Genomic DNA, 17,488 nt, shown 5'->3' with positions numbered 1-17,488 from the left:
AGTACCTATCACCTTCCCATCACCATTCCCTTCATCACCATATAAAGGATCACTATCGTCTATTATCAATATTTCTCCTCCTCCCTCCACCCTCTCTCCCAAGTCCAGTAATATTCGTTCAAACAACTACAGGGTCAATCTATATTATACCCTCTAGTTGAAGCCAGTCTCCTGCCCCCATTCTCATATTTTGCCCTAATCTAATATGTACCATCTAATTAATCAATCTGGTAATATTCCTTCAAACAACTACAGGGTCCCTTCTGTACACTGGTCATGGGAGGGTAAAATCTCACTTGCTTAAACCCTTCACTGTGGATTTCCTACAAGAAGACATCACCAAGCTACAGGAGTGGAGCAAAAAGTGGCTGCTACAATTCAGTGAAGAAAAATATATAGTCCTGCACCTTGGGAGGGGATATCCACCACACCAGTACCACATGGGAAGCACTCCACTATCCACCACAGAGGCAGAGAATGATCTGGGAGTACATATGTTACCAGGCTACCAGTGAAGGGATATCCAGCACACCAATACCACATGGGAAACACTCCACTATCCACCACAGAGACAAAGAATGATTTGGGAGTACATGTTACCAGGTTACCAGTGAAGGCGAAATCCATGCCAATCACAGCGGACGGGTAAAAACATTTGCTAATAATATGAACTGTCCGAGAAAACATGAAAAACAGTGGAGTAGATACCAACCTTCAGCTTTGGGATGACCACAGACACATACATTTATTTTAAGGTGGATGTCATTATTTAGATCCATAAAGGGGCATCAAAACAAAAAAATGAAAGACCCAAACACTCCCTCAATGACACAACATATGAGGGACACTAACATCCGTATAAAAAATAAGTGCAAATTCAATATCTTATATATATAGAACAAATAATAGACCCAAACACTCCCTCAATGACACAACATATGAGGGACACTAATATCAGTGGTGCCGTCTGGTAAGGCACTGGTAGAGGTTTTATGTTTTAGGAAAGGCTTTCATATGGGTTGTGTTGGTAGTAGTATTTCCAGGTGTAGATTTGCGAGCCTAGACAAGGCTTCCCCAACAACACAAAAAACACTCATAAGCCTGACTGGTATCCTTGGAGGCTTTGGGAAATAGCTGTCACAACCCAGGCTCGCCAGATTCTGTGCAGTGTAGTGCGGAGGACGCGGAGACAAACACAAAGCCTCTGGGGTCAAGACGTTGGCCAGCCGCTGTATTAAATAACTCATTTTTTTCAACCCTTGTTACGTCTACGCTGCTGACGGAGAATGCAGGCACACATTTTATTCAACTTTCTTTTCCTTATTATTTGGTTGTTTTGTACAGAGATCAAAATTTAGTACCCTTACTGCTAACATGGGAGTGTAACAGAATGTTTGAGCCCTCTCAACCTTTGCGTTCTCATAAGACTGAGACACTTTCATGGAGTATAAGATACTTATTTTCGTGACTGGACTTTTTTTCCACACCACCTCTGAGGTAAAAGTCCCAGGCGCGTTTTTATTTAAGAGGTGTCCCCTGAAGGCCTAATCCTCTCTTTGATCTTTGATCAGAAAATTCATTAGTTGGGTTGTTGACAAGTTGGCAACACAGCGGGTTTATGCGTTTATACGTTTTTAAATGGAAGCAGCAGTAAGTTATTGCAGTAAGAGTTGTTACAATAGCAGAAGCAGCACAGGTCATTATGCGTTAGCAGTACGAGTCGTTGCGGCAGCAGAAAAAAACACGAGTTGCTATGCGTCATGCAGCAGTAAGGGTCGTTGCAACAGCGGAAAAAACACGGGTTGCTATGCGTCATGCAGCAGAACGGGTTATGCAGAAGCAGAATGGGTTGCCGCGACAAGCGCACCACAGTATCCCCCAGCACCTTAAATATATTCCATCAATACTCTTACACTCTAACACAGGTGTGGAGTCGGATATAAAAAAATTTGACTCCACCGTGCAGTGGTAGGGAAAGTAAAGCCCGCAACGCCACACCGCACCACAATAAATGAACCACACCTCACCTTAATTAACGAGCCACACCGCACCACAGTAAACGAACCATACCGCACCACAGTAAACGAACCATACCTCACCTTAATTAACGAACCACACCGCACCACAATAAATGAACCACACCTCACCTTAATTAACGAGCCACACCGCACCACAGTAAACGAACCATACCGCACCACAATAAACAAACCATACCTCACCTCAGTTAACGAGCCACACCGCACCACAGTAAATGACCCACATCGCACCACAGTAAACAAACCACACAGCACCACAATAAAGGAGTCGGAGAGCATTTTACCGTCTCCAACTCCAGGCAAAAGTAGGCTACACACTGGTACCGTTAAATATACCTTATTTAAATGCACCGCGTGATATCAGACTTAAATACACCCTTAGTAAATTCATGACACCTCAGGTATAGACAGAAAAAAAATCCCCTCCTCCTGTTTTGCCTCTTCTTTTTTCTTTCTTCTTGTCTTCTTTATTCTTTATTCTTGTCTTCTTTTCCTCTTCATTGACTAGGCTCTCTTGCAGGCCTGGAAAAAATGGTACTGTCAGTCGCTTCCACATCAACTATTTCAAAAACACCAAAAAGGAGATCAACTGAGTTCCAGTGAGTGTGTTTTCTACGTTCATGGTACAAAAGAAGGGTCGTCTACCTCTACCACCAGGGTCTTAAAACTACCCCTTGTCAAATATGTGAGCTTAAGTGCTGAAATGGTTTATTTAAGTATGCCCCAAAATTTGTTAATCAGAGAAAGGTTTACATTTTCTGCAAACTGAAAAGGGTCAAACTGCCACCAAGGTCTTAAAGCTACCCGTGGAAAGGCACAGGAGTCCCATGAAAGCCTAGTCAAATATATGCAAGCTTGGGCGCCAAAATGTTATGTTAATCTTAACCCAGTAGCAGCGGGGATCATGTTTCTTAATGGTCCCTCTAAGCGAGAAAAATGAGAAAAAATCCCCTCACACAAACCATTTCATAATATATATATCAAAGTATTTGTGATCAGATTATGTATCATCTATTTTGGGGGGTTTAAATCATGGCACAAATTTGGCCCGTCACTGCTACACGGTAAAGCCACAAATTTGGCCCGTCTCTGCTACCAGGTTAAAATATGTCTGTAATTAGAAAGGTTTACACTTGCAGAAGACTTCACGCTAAATGAATTCATGTCCAACAGCACTATGAGACCTCTACCCATAATAATCCATATGAAAAAGTTTTGATTGCAACGAAAGAAATCAGTCGGTACCTTAACCCGTTGTGTGTGAGGGTGGTGCCGTTATCTCCTTCCCCGACACACACACACACCGCCTCCTGCAGTCATCTTCCTCCTCTTCACAGCATCGACCATCTGGCTGCCTGGAAGAAACTCTGTTGTTAGTCTAATGAAGGTTACATTTTCTGAGTCTACATGAGTTTGTGATTATCCAGGATGAGTGAGACAGAAGTTGGTGTTCAGAGATGCTCCCACCTCTCTCATTAACTATATCCAAGTGCTAAAAAAGAGATCAGCGATGTTCTAATGAGTGTTTTATTAGGTTCATGGCACAGAAGAAGGGTCAAGCTACACTTCCACCTCTCTCATTAACTATATCCAAGTGCTAAAAAAGAGATCAGCGATGTTCTAATGAGTGTTTTATTAGGTTCATGGCACAGAAGAAGGGTCAAGCTACCACAGGATCATTAAACCAGTAGCAGCAACAGGATAAATTTGTGTCTTCACTGAGTAGCAGCGACGAGCCTGGGAGTGTATGTTACCGGGCTACCAGTGAAGGGATGTCCAGCACACCAATACCACATGGGAAACACTCCACTATCCACCACAGAGCCAGAGAAAGACCTGGGAGTGTATGTTACCAGGCTACCAGTGAAGGGATATCCAGCACACCAATACCACATGGGAAACACTCCACTATCCACCACAGAGCCAGAGAAAGACCTGGGAGTGTATGTTACCAGGCTACCAGTGAAGGGATATCCAGCACACCAATACCACATGGGAAACACTCCACTATCCACCACAGAGCCAGAGAGAGACCTGGGAGTGTATGTTACCAGGCTACCAGTGAAGGGATATCCAGCACACCAATACCACATGGGAAACACTCCACTATCCGCCACAGACCTGGGAGTGCATGTTACCAGGCTATCAGTGAAGGCCAAATCCATGCCAATCGCAGTGGCCGGGTTAAAAATGTCACAAGTAAATTAAATATGAATGGTAAAAATCCAGGATAAAGAGATAGAGCTCACCTTTCCGTTCCTGCGTCTCTGCTTCTTGTCTCTTGCCTCCACGTGCTCGAGTCGTCTCTCCCTGCACCTCCCTTCACCTCCTCGTCCTAGTGCTCCTCCTCCGTTCCCCGGCCAGCCAGGGGAGGAGGAGGGGAAGAGAAGAGACAAAAATTAGTGCACATCCCTAAACAGAGGGTGCAAAACCTATTACAATCTCGCCACCTTCGTAAAGAAACCGCCCAAGTCGTTATTTTCTATTTTTCAAGAAGAGAACGTCATCATCTCATTTGGCTTAAGATTTAGGCAGAAATAAAAAGGCAATTCTAGAACACTCAAACCCTGAATATCTAAGACAACTTAACAAAAATGGAAATCACTGAAAAATGACTTAGGCAATTACTTTATGAGGGTGACGATATAACAGCAGGAGGTGTGTGTGGGGGAGGGGGTGGAGGAGGAGGAGGGGGAAAAGATAGGAAAGAAGGCCATGCTGTTTGCACCTCTGTGACATGTGCACCGCGGGGAGACTTGACATGAGAGCCCCGCCCCGCCCAACGGTGTTACGACGTCGGGATGACATCAGCTTCACTCACTCTCTCTTCTGCCATCACTATGACATGTGCACCTCAAGGGAGGCAGATCCTCAATCCGACTGAACGACAAACAACCCAGACAGTGGTTCAGGCCACCCTAGCCAGCCACATTCCGCCGAAACGGAGTGGAGGTGTCGGCGCAACCGTCCCCACCTTAGGGCTGCCGCCCCCAGCTTCATGAGTCCCCCCACTCCCAAACGGGTGTTACGACGTCGGGATGGTCTCGCCGGATCTCGGGACGGACAGATTCACACAAGGAGGTAAAGGAAGTTGAAGGAGGAGGAGGAGGAGGAGGCAGGCTGAGAAAAGATTAAGGTTCGTTAGAAAGTAAAAAGTTTTTAATAGAAGGCAAAAATGAAGCCAAACCCTCAGAATGTCATAGTGAGGTACTTAACTTAGTAATGCAGAGCTCTTCCTCCTCTTGCTGTGGTCTGGGCAGGGCAGCCCCTTGCTTGCTGTGGAGGGCAGCACTCCCACAGCAGCTGAGGAGAGGGAAGGAAGTGGTCACACCAAGGTCCATATCATTAACCCGGTAGCAGCAACAGGCCAAATTTGTGCCATGATATTTACCCCCCAAAATAGATGATACATAAACTGATCACAAATGCTTTGATATATATTATGAAATGGTTTGTGTGAGGGGTGATTTTTTCTCATTTTTCTCACTTGGAGGGACCGTTAAGAAACATCAACCCCGCTGCTACCGGGTTAAACCACCCCTGGGAATGCCTGAAACTCCTATAAAAGCCTTAAAAATGTGAGCTTGGGCGCCAAAATATTTAAGAAAATGACCCAGAGAAGCTGGCAATGATTCAAACATATGAAGAGAGGAGAGGGCGGAGTGCTGAGGATGGTGGAGGATATTGAGGTACCCAGAAGGAGGACAATTAGAAGACCCAAGGATAACATGGAGAGGAACAGTGACACAAGACCTGGAAGTGTTAGAAAGAGGAAGGATTAGCATTGGACCCAGCAAAATGGAGGAGCATCAAGGCAAGTCCGCCATCAAGACTGGAAGGACTATAAACAAAGAAGAAGGAGAATATGGAGCAGCTAACAACTCTGTGTATATCTGAGGTAGTGTTAGAGGCAACCAAACCAAGGCGAAGTTCTGTTTTTGGTGGCACCTGGCGGCTGAATTCTTGCTAGAGTGGTGTTGGGTTACTTGGCCAAAGTGACATAGATGAGCGCTGAGGCCATATGCAGCTTTAGCCTATGCCCCAAAGCTTTCCATGAACACCATACAAAACAGCAATAGAGAAGGAATTAACGCCTTGACCGTGGATTTCCTACAAGAGGACATCACCAAGCTACAGGAATGGAACAAAAAGTGGCTCCTACAATTCAATGAGGAAAAATGTAAAGTCCTGCACCTTGGGAGGGGATATCCAGCACACCAATACCACATGGGAAACACTCCACTATCCACCACAGAGCCAGAGAGAGACCTGGGAGTGTATGTTACCAGGCTACCAGTGAAGGGATATCCAGCACACCAATACCACATGGGAAATACTCCACTATCCACCACAGAGCCAGAGAGAGACCTGGGAGTGTATGTTACCAGGCTACCAGTGAAGGCCAAATCTATGCCAATCGCAGTGGCCGGGTTAAAAGTGTCACAAGTAAATTAAATATGAATGGTAAAAATCCAGGATAAAGAGATAGAGCTCACCTTTCTGTTCCTGCGTCTCTGCTTCTTGTCTCTTGCCTCCACGTGCTCGAGTCGTCTCTCCCTCCGCCTCCCTTCACCTCCTCGTCCTAGTGCTCCTCCTCCGTTCCCCGGACAGCCAGGGGAGGAGGAGGGGAAGAGAAGAGACAAAAATTAGTGCACATCCCTAAATAGAGGGTGCAAAACCTATTACAATCTCGCCACCTTCGTAAAGAAACCGCCCAAGTCGTTATTTTCTATTTTTCAAGAAGAGAACGTCATCATCTCATTTGGCTTAAGATTTAGGCAGAAATAAAAAGGCAATTCTAGAACACTCAAACCCTGAATATCTAAGACAACTTAACAAAAATGGAAATCACTGAAAAATGACTTAGGCAATTACTTTATGAGGGTGACGATATAACAGCAGGAGGTGTGTGTGGGGGAGGGGGTGGAGGAGGAGGAGGGGGAAAAGATAGGAAAGAAGGCCATGCTATTTGCACCTCTGTGACATGTGCACCGCGGGGAGACTTGACATGAGAGCCCCGCCCCGCCCAACGGTGTTACGACGTCGGGATGACATCAGCTTCACTCACTCTCTCTTCTGCCATCACTATGACATGTGCACCTCAAGGGAGGCAGATCCTCAATCCGACTGAACGACAAACAACCCAGACAGTGGTTCAGGCCACCCTAGCCAGCCACATTCCGCCGAAACGGAGTGGAGGTGTCGGCGCAACCCTCCCCACCTTAGGGCTGCCGCCCCCAGCTTCATGAGTCCCCCCACTCCCAAACGGGTGTTACGACGTCGGGATGGTCTCGCCGGATCTCGGGACGGACAGATTCACACAAGGAGGTAAAGGAAGTTGAAGGAGGAGGAGGAGGAGGAGGCAGGCTGAGAAAAAGATTAAGGTTCATTAGAAAGTAAAAAGTTTTGAATAGAAGGCAAAAATGAGGCCAAACCCTCAGAATGTCATAGTGAGGTACTTAACTTAGTAATGCAGAGCTCTTCCTCCTCTTGCTGTGGTCTGGGCAGGGCAGCCCCTTGCTTGCTGTGGAGGGCAGCACTCCCACAGCAGCTGAGGAGAGGGAAGGAAGTGGTCACACCAAGGTACATATCATTAACCTGGTACCAGCGAACGGTGAAATTTTTGCCATGATATAAACCCCCAAAAATAGATGATGCATAAACTGATCACAAATAAGTTGATGTATATTGTGAAATGGTTTGCATGAGTGATGATATTTTTCTCATTTTTCTTGCTTAGAGGGAGTGGCCTTTAAGAAACATGTTCCCCGCAGCTACCACCAGCGGGTTAAACAAAGCAGGTTTCCATTACAATTAAATATTTCCCAAAAAACAAAGAGATTACAGGTTTTCATGAGTCTCCGTTCCAGATGCAGAGGTCTTGAAAAACTATCACCGGCATCACAAAACAGTACACAAGAATCCCAGCACACTCAATCAACCAATCAATAATGGCATACGCAGGGGGGCACGTCGCTTCACCCACCCTACGACACTTGACCCAGGAGTGTCAGCTGAGGTAAGGGAAACTAATCCCATCACTTATACCTCCTTACTGGGATATAATAATAATAATAATCTTTTGTATATAGACATAGAAATAACTCCATTGAACTTGATATTCTGCTGAGGCAATACTACAGCATGTTTAAGGCAGCAGCAGCATACCTAGTTGATATATTAATGAAAACCTTGTAATTTATAAGTAAATCTTGGTGATAAATTAACAAAGAACAAAATACCTGGCTGATATATTAAATGAAAACCTTGCAAATATATAGGTACAGAAGACTGAGAATATGTTTGAAGGGAGGAGGAGGAGAAGGAAGAGGAGGAGGAGGAGGAGGAGGAGGAAGGGAGAAAGGAAAGGAAGGAAAAGAAGAAAAGGAAGGAAAAGAAAGAAAAGGAAGGAAGGAAGGAAAGGAAGAAAGAAAAGGAAGGGAAAGGAAGAGAAGAAAAGGAAGGGAAAGGAAGAGAAAAGGAAGGGAAAGGAAGAAAAGGAAGGGAAAGGAAGAGAAGGAAGAAAATAACAGAAATAAGGGTAGAAAGAAAGAGGAGGAATGTAGAGAATGGAAGAAAAGAAGGGAGAGGAAAATACTAAGAGAAGGAGGAACAAGGGAAGAGAAGGAAGGGAAGGAAGAAGAGGAAATATATTACAAATGAAAACCTTGCAATATATTAGTAAAGAAAACCTTGGTAACAGTTAATCAAATACATGGTTGATAAAAGTGAAAACCTTGTTAGTATATAAGAAAACCTACCTAGTTGACAGAACAGTAATGGCACATAGTAAATATAGTACCCAGTTCATAAAATAATAGTACCTAGTTGACATAATAGTACTGAAAACCTTTGCTTTCTATCATACACCCATGCAGCAGGTAAAATCACATACACACCTTTCGTAGAGCTGCCCTGCCGCCAATACTCCATCCCGGGTCACTTGTACAGGCGCCGTAACCAGGTCAGTTCAGTGCAGTGTAGTTCGGAGGGAGTGCCTTTGCAGCGGCCCCTCTAAATGGTCTTCTTGTGCCTGGTTGTGCTGCCTTTTCTTCTCCAATTTTAAGCGATTCTTCTAAAAGTCTTGAGTATATTTAATTTCCTCCCTTCTGTTTGTTTCCAGTTCTGTTCGGAGGGTTGCCTTTGCCCCTCTAAATGGTCTTCTTGTGCTTGGTTGTGCTGCCTTCTCTTCTCTGATTTTTAAGCGATTCTTCTAAAATTCTTGAGTATATTTAATATCCTCCCTTCTGATAAAGTTTACAGTTCAGTTCAGTGCAGTTCGGAGCCTCCACTTCTTGATTTTCTTGTGCCTGGTTGAGTGCTGCCGTCTCTTCTCGGATTTTAAGCGATTCTTCCAAAATTCTTGCATATATTTAATTTCCTTCCTTCTGTTTATGCATGTTTCAAGTTTCTTGATTAAAGCTGCAATATGGTAGTAGTAGTAGTAGTAGTAGTAGTAGTAGTAGCAGTAGTAGTAGTAGTCTGTGTAAAAGGGAGGGGTCCAGTAACCTGTGTATTGTAAAAGAGGTCAGTTTTCTTTTCTTCTTCTCTTCTTCCCCATTCTTCTGATCAGGTCTTTCTTGACTTCACAGTCTTATTGCTTCTTTACATAACAATAGTTCTAAAATGTCCACCTTGTTTTCTTGGTATGGCTGTGCTAGTATTGTGTGTAGTAGCATGTCGTGGTAGGTATTGGGTGCTGCAATCTTCTGTTTCTGCCCCTTACATGTTGTGTCAGGGCAACTGTGGAAGAAGGAGAATAAGAGTTATAGGCTGGTATTACAAGACACTTTGCCATATCACATCAGCTATTTCTAAAGGACAAAGAGGGGATCCATCAGGTTCTATAGGTTCCTGGTACAGAAGAAGGGTCAGACTACCACCAGGGTCATAAAACTATCCCTGGAAATGCCCACAACTCCTACAAAAGCCTTGGCAAATATGTGTGTTCAGATTGGGAACATCTAGTGCCAAACCTCGGCCTCTTCTTGTGAAACAAACAGACACTGAAGCTAAGAAAACTTTATTCAAAAACATCAAAAATTTGCATGCCAGCCCTTTGTATAAATCAGTGAGGGTTACCCATGACCTTACTAAGAGAGAGAGAGATCACGAGGCAGGCTTATGGAATGAGGCAAAAAACCTGTACACTGCAGGGAAAGGGAAACATATAGTGGTTGGGCCACCATGGCACAGAAGGATTGTGAAAGTAAGGGGATACCAAAATCCAGCGGAGACCGAGAACTCAGCCTCCTCAAACACGGCCTAAATAAACTACCAAAGGACAATAGTACTCTAAGTTCAGTAGACATTACGGATATTCTCATTATGTTTAGTAACGTAGATATTTTTAGTTTAGATAAGAGGCTTGAATTAAAATGCAGACTGAGGAAAATGGAGAGAACACCTCAGGTAATAGCCCTCCAAGAAGTTAAACCAAAACACTACAGGTATGACAGAACTACTGCCAAATACTCTCTGGAAGGATATGATATCATTGAACAAAATTTACACAATGAAATAGGGAGGGGCTTAATTATATATATCAAGAAGGGCATGAAATATAATACAGTTGAATTGAAGGTCAATTATAATGAATACTGTGGCATTGAAATGGTATGCTGTGGTGCAAAATTATTGATTATGTCTGTCTATAGAAGTCCAAACAGTGACATGGACAATAACAATAGTTTGCTCCAGCTGATGAAGGAAGTAAGTGATAGCAGCGTGCAATATAAAGTATTAATAGGGGACTTTAATCTTCCTCAAGTCAAATGGAACAACTACACCACAGAAACTGGAGCAACAGAATTTAGCACACTGTTTGTTGAAAAGGTACGTGATTGTTTTTTCACCCAACATGTTGAGGACGTAACACGGATAAGAGGAGGCAACACAGGCAATACACTTGATTTGATATTCAGCAATGATGACTCAATAGTAGATGATATTGTGTTAGATACACCGCTTGGAAAAAGTGACCATGCTTGCATTACTTTTGCTGTAGCCACACACGAACTAGAGGACAGAAGTAAGAGACAAGTGTACATGTACGAGAAGGCAGACTATCAACTTATGAAAAATCGTCTCAATATAGATTGGGAAGAGTTTTTGTCACAGGAAATAACCGTCGATTACAAATGGAAGAAATTTATTAACAAATTGCAGGAGGTTGTGGAAGAGTGTGTACCTAAGAAACATATTGGAGATATAGAAAAGGTGAGGAAAAGAACAAACGAGTCATTGCCAATGAGTGACAAGCTGTGGTCAAAAATAAAGAGAAAACAACGGTTATGGGAAATGCTAAAGAAAAAAAGACAGGAAAAAAACACAACTATGGCAGTGGATATTGAGAAGGAGTACAGAAGAATAAATAATCAGGTTAGACACCAAACAAGAAATGCTGTGAAACTCAAAGAAAGAGAATTAGCGAAGAATATTAAAGAGAACCCCAAAATCTTCTGGAAATATGTGATGTCCAAGACAAGAACCAAATCACGGATTGGAGACTTATATAAGGATGAGGAGAAAATTGAAAAAGCAACAAGTGATACAGAAAAGGCAGATATATTATCTGAACAGTTTGCTGGGGTTTTTATTAATGAACCTGATGGAAACTTACCAGTAGCTGACATCAAAGAGGCCCCAAGATTTGATAATGTGGAAATAACACAGGATAAAATAAGGAAGGTAATAGAAAACCTTAAAAGAAACAAGTCACCTGGACCTGACGGGATACACCCTAGGATCATAAAGGAATTGAAGGAGACACTGCTGGAGCCTTTGAGGATACTATACAGCAGTTCATTGCAGGATGGTGTGGTACCAGAAGACTGGAGGGTAGCTCACATCACAGCCATTGTAAAAGGGAATAAATGTGATCCAGGCAACTATAGGCCGGTCAGCCTTACTAGTATATTCTGCAAGATGATGGAGTCACTTTGAGAGAGGAAATTATTGCACACATGAAAATGAACAATCTCTTTAGTAATAAGCAATTTGGCTTCATCTCGGGCAGATCGACGGTGCTGCAACTTATCAAAGTGCTTGACGCATGGACTGAGGCTCTTGACGAGGGGCTGGCTGTGGATGTGGTTTACCTGGATTTCATGAAGGCCTTTGACAGAGTCCCACATAAGAGATTAATGAAGAAAGTCTCCAGCTATAGAGTGGAAGGCAAGGTGCTCAGATGGATTCATAGTTTTTTGACTGGTCGGAAGCAGAGGGTCCTGGTCAATGGCGAGGCATCAGCATGGAAGGACGTGACAAGTGGAGTGCCACAGGGCTCGGTGCTGGGTCCTTTGCTATTTGTAATGTTTATAAATGACCTGCCGGATTCAGTCAAACATGACAGCCAAGTGTTCCTGTATGCAGACGACACTAAGATTTTTAGAAAGATAAAGGAAAGGGAAGATTGTGACAAGCTGCAAGAGGACCTAGATGAGCTCAAAGGATGGACAGAAAAATGGCTCATGAACTTTCACCCAGACAAAAGTAAACACATGAGGATTGGGCAATCAGAAATTGAGGACAAAGTTTATAATATGTACAGTAAAATCAATAAGACCAGGGTAGAAAAGGACATAGGTGTGGTCATCGATAACAAGCTCATGTTCTCAGACCACCTGGCCGAAAAAATAAACAAGGCGAATAAGATTGTGGGGCTGATAAGAAGAACTTTTATTCACCTTGACCCTGCAGTATTCAAGACACTCTACACTGCATTGGTAAGACCCCATTTAGAATATGCCAACCAGGTATGGAGTCCACACCTGGTGAAGGATGTTGAGGCTGTGGAGAACGTGCAGCGAAGAGCAACGAAGCTGGTGCCTTGCTGTATAGTGTTGCAGGTAACGATATAATAACGTAACACTAGTCTAGGGTACCCAAACAGTCATTGGCACTGCGTAACACTTGCAACCCGTCACACGCCTCCCTGACCATCACCTCAAGACGTAGCCGTAACACAGCACACAGGAGCACAGTAACACAGCTGTAGAGTTAGTCACGCATGCAAATAACAACGTGTAAGTCTCTCACCTCAAAATATATATTAACCACGGCCCTGCCACGACTGCCCGGCGGTCACCTCAACACTGGACGCCACACAGCCCTATTACGCACTTATATCATTGACCCAGCAATAATATAATGACTCATAGCACTGTCTCACCTCAAATTACACTTCACAAGTCCCTGGCAAGCTCGTGGAGGCAAGAAAAAGTGGGAGCCAGCGGGGCCATGGCGTGGGGTTGACATGTAGCCATGGCTGTGTAGACGCGAAGACTCCCAGCCAATCAGCGCACAGGAAGCTCCGGGCAGCCAATCAGAGCACAGAATAGGGACGCTGCCCTCTCCCGCCAAAGCCAAAGATATTTTATAGTTATTTCCAAGCCTGTTTTAAGCCTTACAATGTTACTATGGCTTTCCGGGAGGTTATAATTAGTCTTTGCACACTTTAATTATGGTTTCCTTGGAGCTTTGAAGGTTTAGAGGCGTGAGTGTGAAGGAGCGAGAAATTGTCGGGTCCGTACACACATATATAGTTATTTCCAAGCCTATTTTAAGCCATACAATGTTACTATGGCTTTCCGGGAGGTTAGTTTTAGTATTTGCACACTTTAATTATGGCTTTCTACGAGTCTTGAAGGTAAAGAGAAGTGTGTGTGAGGGTGCGAGAAATTGGCGGCAAAGATTCTTATGAGGGAAGCCGCGACCAAGCCTGTTTGAGCCTTACACTCTTACTAAGGCTTTCTAAGAGGTTACTTTTAGTCTTTGCACACTTTAATTATGGTTTTCTACGAGTCTTGAAGGTTAAGAGGCGTGTGTGTGAGGGAGCGAGATTTTGGCGCCAAGTTGCAATGAGGGGGAAGCTGCTGACCTGGTGCCGCGACCAATCACAGAGCAGGAAAAAAAGGCGGGGAGCTCACAGCCAATCAGCGCACAGCAAGGCCCCAGGACAGCCAATCAGAGCAGAGAATAGGGACGCCCCCCATTTCCCGCTCAAAATCACTCAAGAAAGCCACACACAGATATATTATAGCCATTTTCAAGCATTTTTAGAGGCTTAAACTTAATTATGGCTTTCCTGGAGACTAGTTTTGATATTTTCACACTTTAATTATGGCTTTCCGGGAGCTCTGAAGGTGAATTAACGTGTCTAAGAGGGAGAAAGCGGTGCGCGTCTTCATACCTCGTCGAATTATTAATAAAACCAAAACTTACCGGCGTGGAAATATAATATGGATAAAATTAAATTAAAACTTACCTGAAACTTGCTTGGTCCGTATAGTAATAAGGGAAATATGAGTAACGAAGCCAGTCAGAATTAGTTTGTCCTACAGGGATATAAAATCACACTAAAAACCATAAATTACTCATAAAATGTAACGGATATGGATAATTAATGTGATAAAAAAAGGTAATACTGAAGGAATAAGTGATAAGGGAAATAAATAAGTTAACCAGAATCTCGATAAAGCATAAAAAACCACTGCAAACCATAAATGACTTCGAAAATATGAAATAAATTAATAAAAAGAAACTATCACTGAAATATCTAAGTTTACCCTCGCAACACACACTCGCTCACACACACACACTTCAACCTTATAACGTGACCGCCTCGCCCCCTTTCTGCCCCTCAGCTATTATCTTACCTTAATTAAGTAGTGCTATTGCCTAATAACCGGGCTGCGGCGTTATAATCGTGAATATTTGGCGCCATCGTGAGGAGCGTCTTGCCGTGCGTCTGCTTGGAATGGAGGTCGGCCCGGGAATGGCGCCAAGGCTCGCTTCCCCGCCAAGCTTAGTATCTCAAACACGCTTATTAATGGTCTTACGCAGGGACGAACTATGTATTAATGACTATAAAAACACAATGATATAGCTCATAACCGCAAAGCTGAAGGACATTTTAAATACACGAATATTCCAGGAAAGAACCGACGCGCTGACCCCGCCAAATTTACCATAGTGCCTCCCCCAAGTGTATTAATGATCTTACGGACGGACGAACTATGAATTAATGATAATACAAATACAATAATATAGCTCATAACCGTAAAGCTAAAGGACACTTGAAATACACGAATATTCCAGAGAAGAACCAACCGGGAATGGCGCCAACTCGCACCCCCGCCAAACTTTGTATTTCAACCACGCTAATGACTATAAAAACACAATAATATAGCTCATAACCGTAAAGCTAAAGGACATTTTAAATACACGAATATTCCAGGAAAGAACCGACGCGCTGACCCCGCCAAATTTAATTTACCATAGTGCCTCCCCCAAGCGTATTAATGGTCTTACGGACGGACGAACTATGAATTAATGACAATAAAAATACAATAATAGAGCTCATTACCGTAAAGCTAAAGGACATTTAAATACACGAATATTCTAAAGAGCCACCCACCGAGTCCAGAGTTCCCAGATTGGTCTTTTTGAGGCTAAATGAAACCTCAATTTTGGCTTTTTGTGTAAAGCGTTTGGCCTAAATCAATTCACTTTGGCCTAAAATACCTGATCGGGCACAATTTTGCTTTTTTCATAATTTCTGGGTCAGCATTCTTGAAAAACGCCTCCGATTCTCACATCAGTTATGTCTACAGGACAAAAAACGAGGTTAAATGGGCCTAATAAGTGTTTTTTTTCACGTAAGAGAAAATAAAATAAAACTACCCTAGAAAAGGCCCATGACCCTTGTAAAACGTATGTGGGGAAAAGGGTTCTCGTCAAGGTGTTGAATTTGTCATTGTTACTTTGCACACCCCTAATGATCAAATTTTCTTTGCTAATTTATATATTCACTCAGGTGCTTTTCATGTTCAACATCTCCCTGACTGTATTTTGGAAGAACAGACTGTACTCATGGGTGATCTCAGTGCTAGATATAAAGAACTTGGTAGCCATCAGACCTCAAATGTGAATGGTATTAGATGGGAGGCACTTCTTAACTCTACTGATGCAATTATGCTCACAGGTGATAGTGTCCCAACTCATGTGCAAGGTGGTAGACTCGATTATGTGGTTCTTATCAACATGCCTCTGCCCTCTGCGGCCTAAATTGGTTAATCATTTCCTTGATATTGAGAAACTTTAAGGTTGGTATTGTGAGATGCTCCCACCCCAAACACCAACTATTTCCAAAGGCCAAAAAGGAGGTTATTTGAGTTCTAATGAGTGTTCTTTTAGGTTCACGGTACAGAAGAAGGCTCAGAGTAGCTACAGCCTCGGCACTTGCTAGCTTACCTGCTGCTTACAGAGGTGCCCTAGACTGCCACAGGCGACGCAGACTAGCCAGCGTTCAATACAACTTGTCACTTCTTGATGATACCAGTGTACCCATAACCCGTGACGATCGGGCAAGTCTACAGCTCCTGATGGGCTCACTTATGATGTTATCAATGCCTTACTAGTCATAAAAGATAATCCTATCTTAGATTTGTTTAACATGTCTTACAACTCACAAAGCCTATACCATCTGCCTGGAAAACTGCTGCCATCATTTCCATTCCTAAGGGTACGTGATGGTAACTTTAGACCTATTTCCTTACCTAGCTGTCTGTGTAAGATGATGGAAAGGATACTACTTAGGCGCTTGACTGTATAAGTGGGAGATATCATGTCACGGAATCTGTATGGCTTAATTAAGAAGGGACTGGTGACTGCTTGATTCAGTGCTTATAAGTTCTGCAGGTGCTGTTTGTCGTGCTTTCATTGACCTCAAAGGTGCCTTTGACAGAGCCAATAAAGAGGTTATATTGAAACAACTTATTTTAAAGGGCGTTAAAGGGAAATTACTGGGGTGGCTCAAAGACTATTTGCATGATAGGAAGGCTGAGGTGTGGCTCCATGCTCTGCTGAAGGGAGTTTTGAATTGGGCACTCCACAGGGAAGGGTCCTTAGTCCTTTGCTCTTTAATATTCTCATGGACAAAATTGCACAGTACCCCTTTCCTCAGGGCACAGAAGTTTTTATATATGCTGATGACATACTTCTTCAGTGTAATGCTCTACGAACGCTTACTTTAGCCCTCCACCAGCTTGAAGACTTGTGCACTTCTATGGGTCTAGTTGTTAATGAATCCAAAACTAAACTTCACTCCTCCTCCAACTCCTTGCACCCACTTATAGATCCACCTTTCCTCTATCCATCTACACTATCCACATCTTCCTATCCTTATCCGTTCTCCTGCTATCCATGTTTTTATCCAGGACTATGCCTATCATCTTCCATTCTTTCTTGGGGGTCAGATCAGATGAAGTGTGTTGGGCTCCACGTATCAATGACGTCAAACTCGATCGTGTCCACTGTTACAAATACTTGGGTGTCTATCTTAGCTTTAATAAATTGAGTTAATCACGTTGCCATAGTACTGCCATAATTCATACACAGAATCTGCCATAATTTTAACATTGCGGTACAACAATTTGGTCTGGCTGGCA

The 17,488-nt window shown here is 43.3% G+C and overlaps 1 long non-coding RNA gene across 3 annotated transcripts; it reads right to left on the bottom strand.

Moving 5' to 3' along the window:
• On the bottom strand, window positions 1–14,835 carry LOC126981416 (uncharacterized). 3 transcript variants are annotated; one of them, XR_007733934.1, is made up of 6 exons: window positions 14,696–14,835; window positions 8,936–9,779; window positions 6,533–7,587; window positions 4,286–5,339; window positions 3,282–3,391; window positions 1–2,558 (listed from the first exon to the last, which is right to left on the bottom strand). It is a non-coding gene; the product is annotated as an uncharacterized LOC126981416 (long non-coding RNA). The 3 variants fall into 3 exon arrangements; XR_007733935.1 differs by lacking the exon at window positions 14,696–14,835 and adding an exon at window positions 13,077–13,201; XR_007733933.1 differs by lacking the exon at window positions 14,696–14,835 and adding an exon at window positions 13,210–13,339 and having other exon boundaries at window positions 2–2,558.
• Between the last annotated feature and the right edge of the window lie 2,653 nt (window positions 14,836–17,488).

The sequence above is a fragment of the Eriocheir sinensis genome, chromosome 48, assembly GCF_024679095.1.
Source record: "Eriocheir sinensis breed Jianghai 21 chromosome 48, ASM2467909v1, whole genome shotgun sequence".
NCBI classification, from domain to species: domain Eukaryota; kingdom Metazoa; phylum Arthropoda; class Malacostraca; order Decapoda; family Varunidae; genus Eriocheir; species Eriocheir sinensis.
This window is presented reverse-complemented; position numbering and strand designations above follow the sequence as displayed.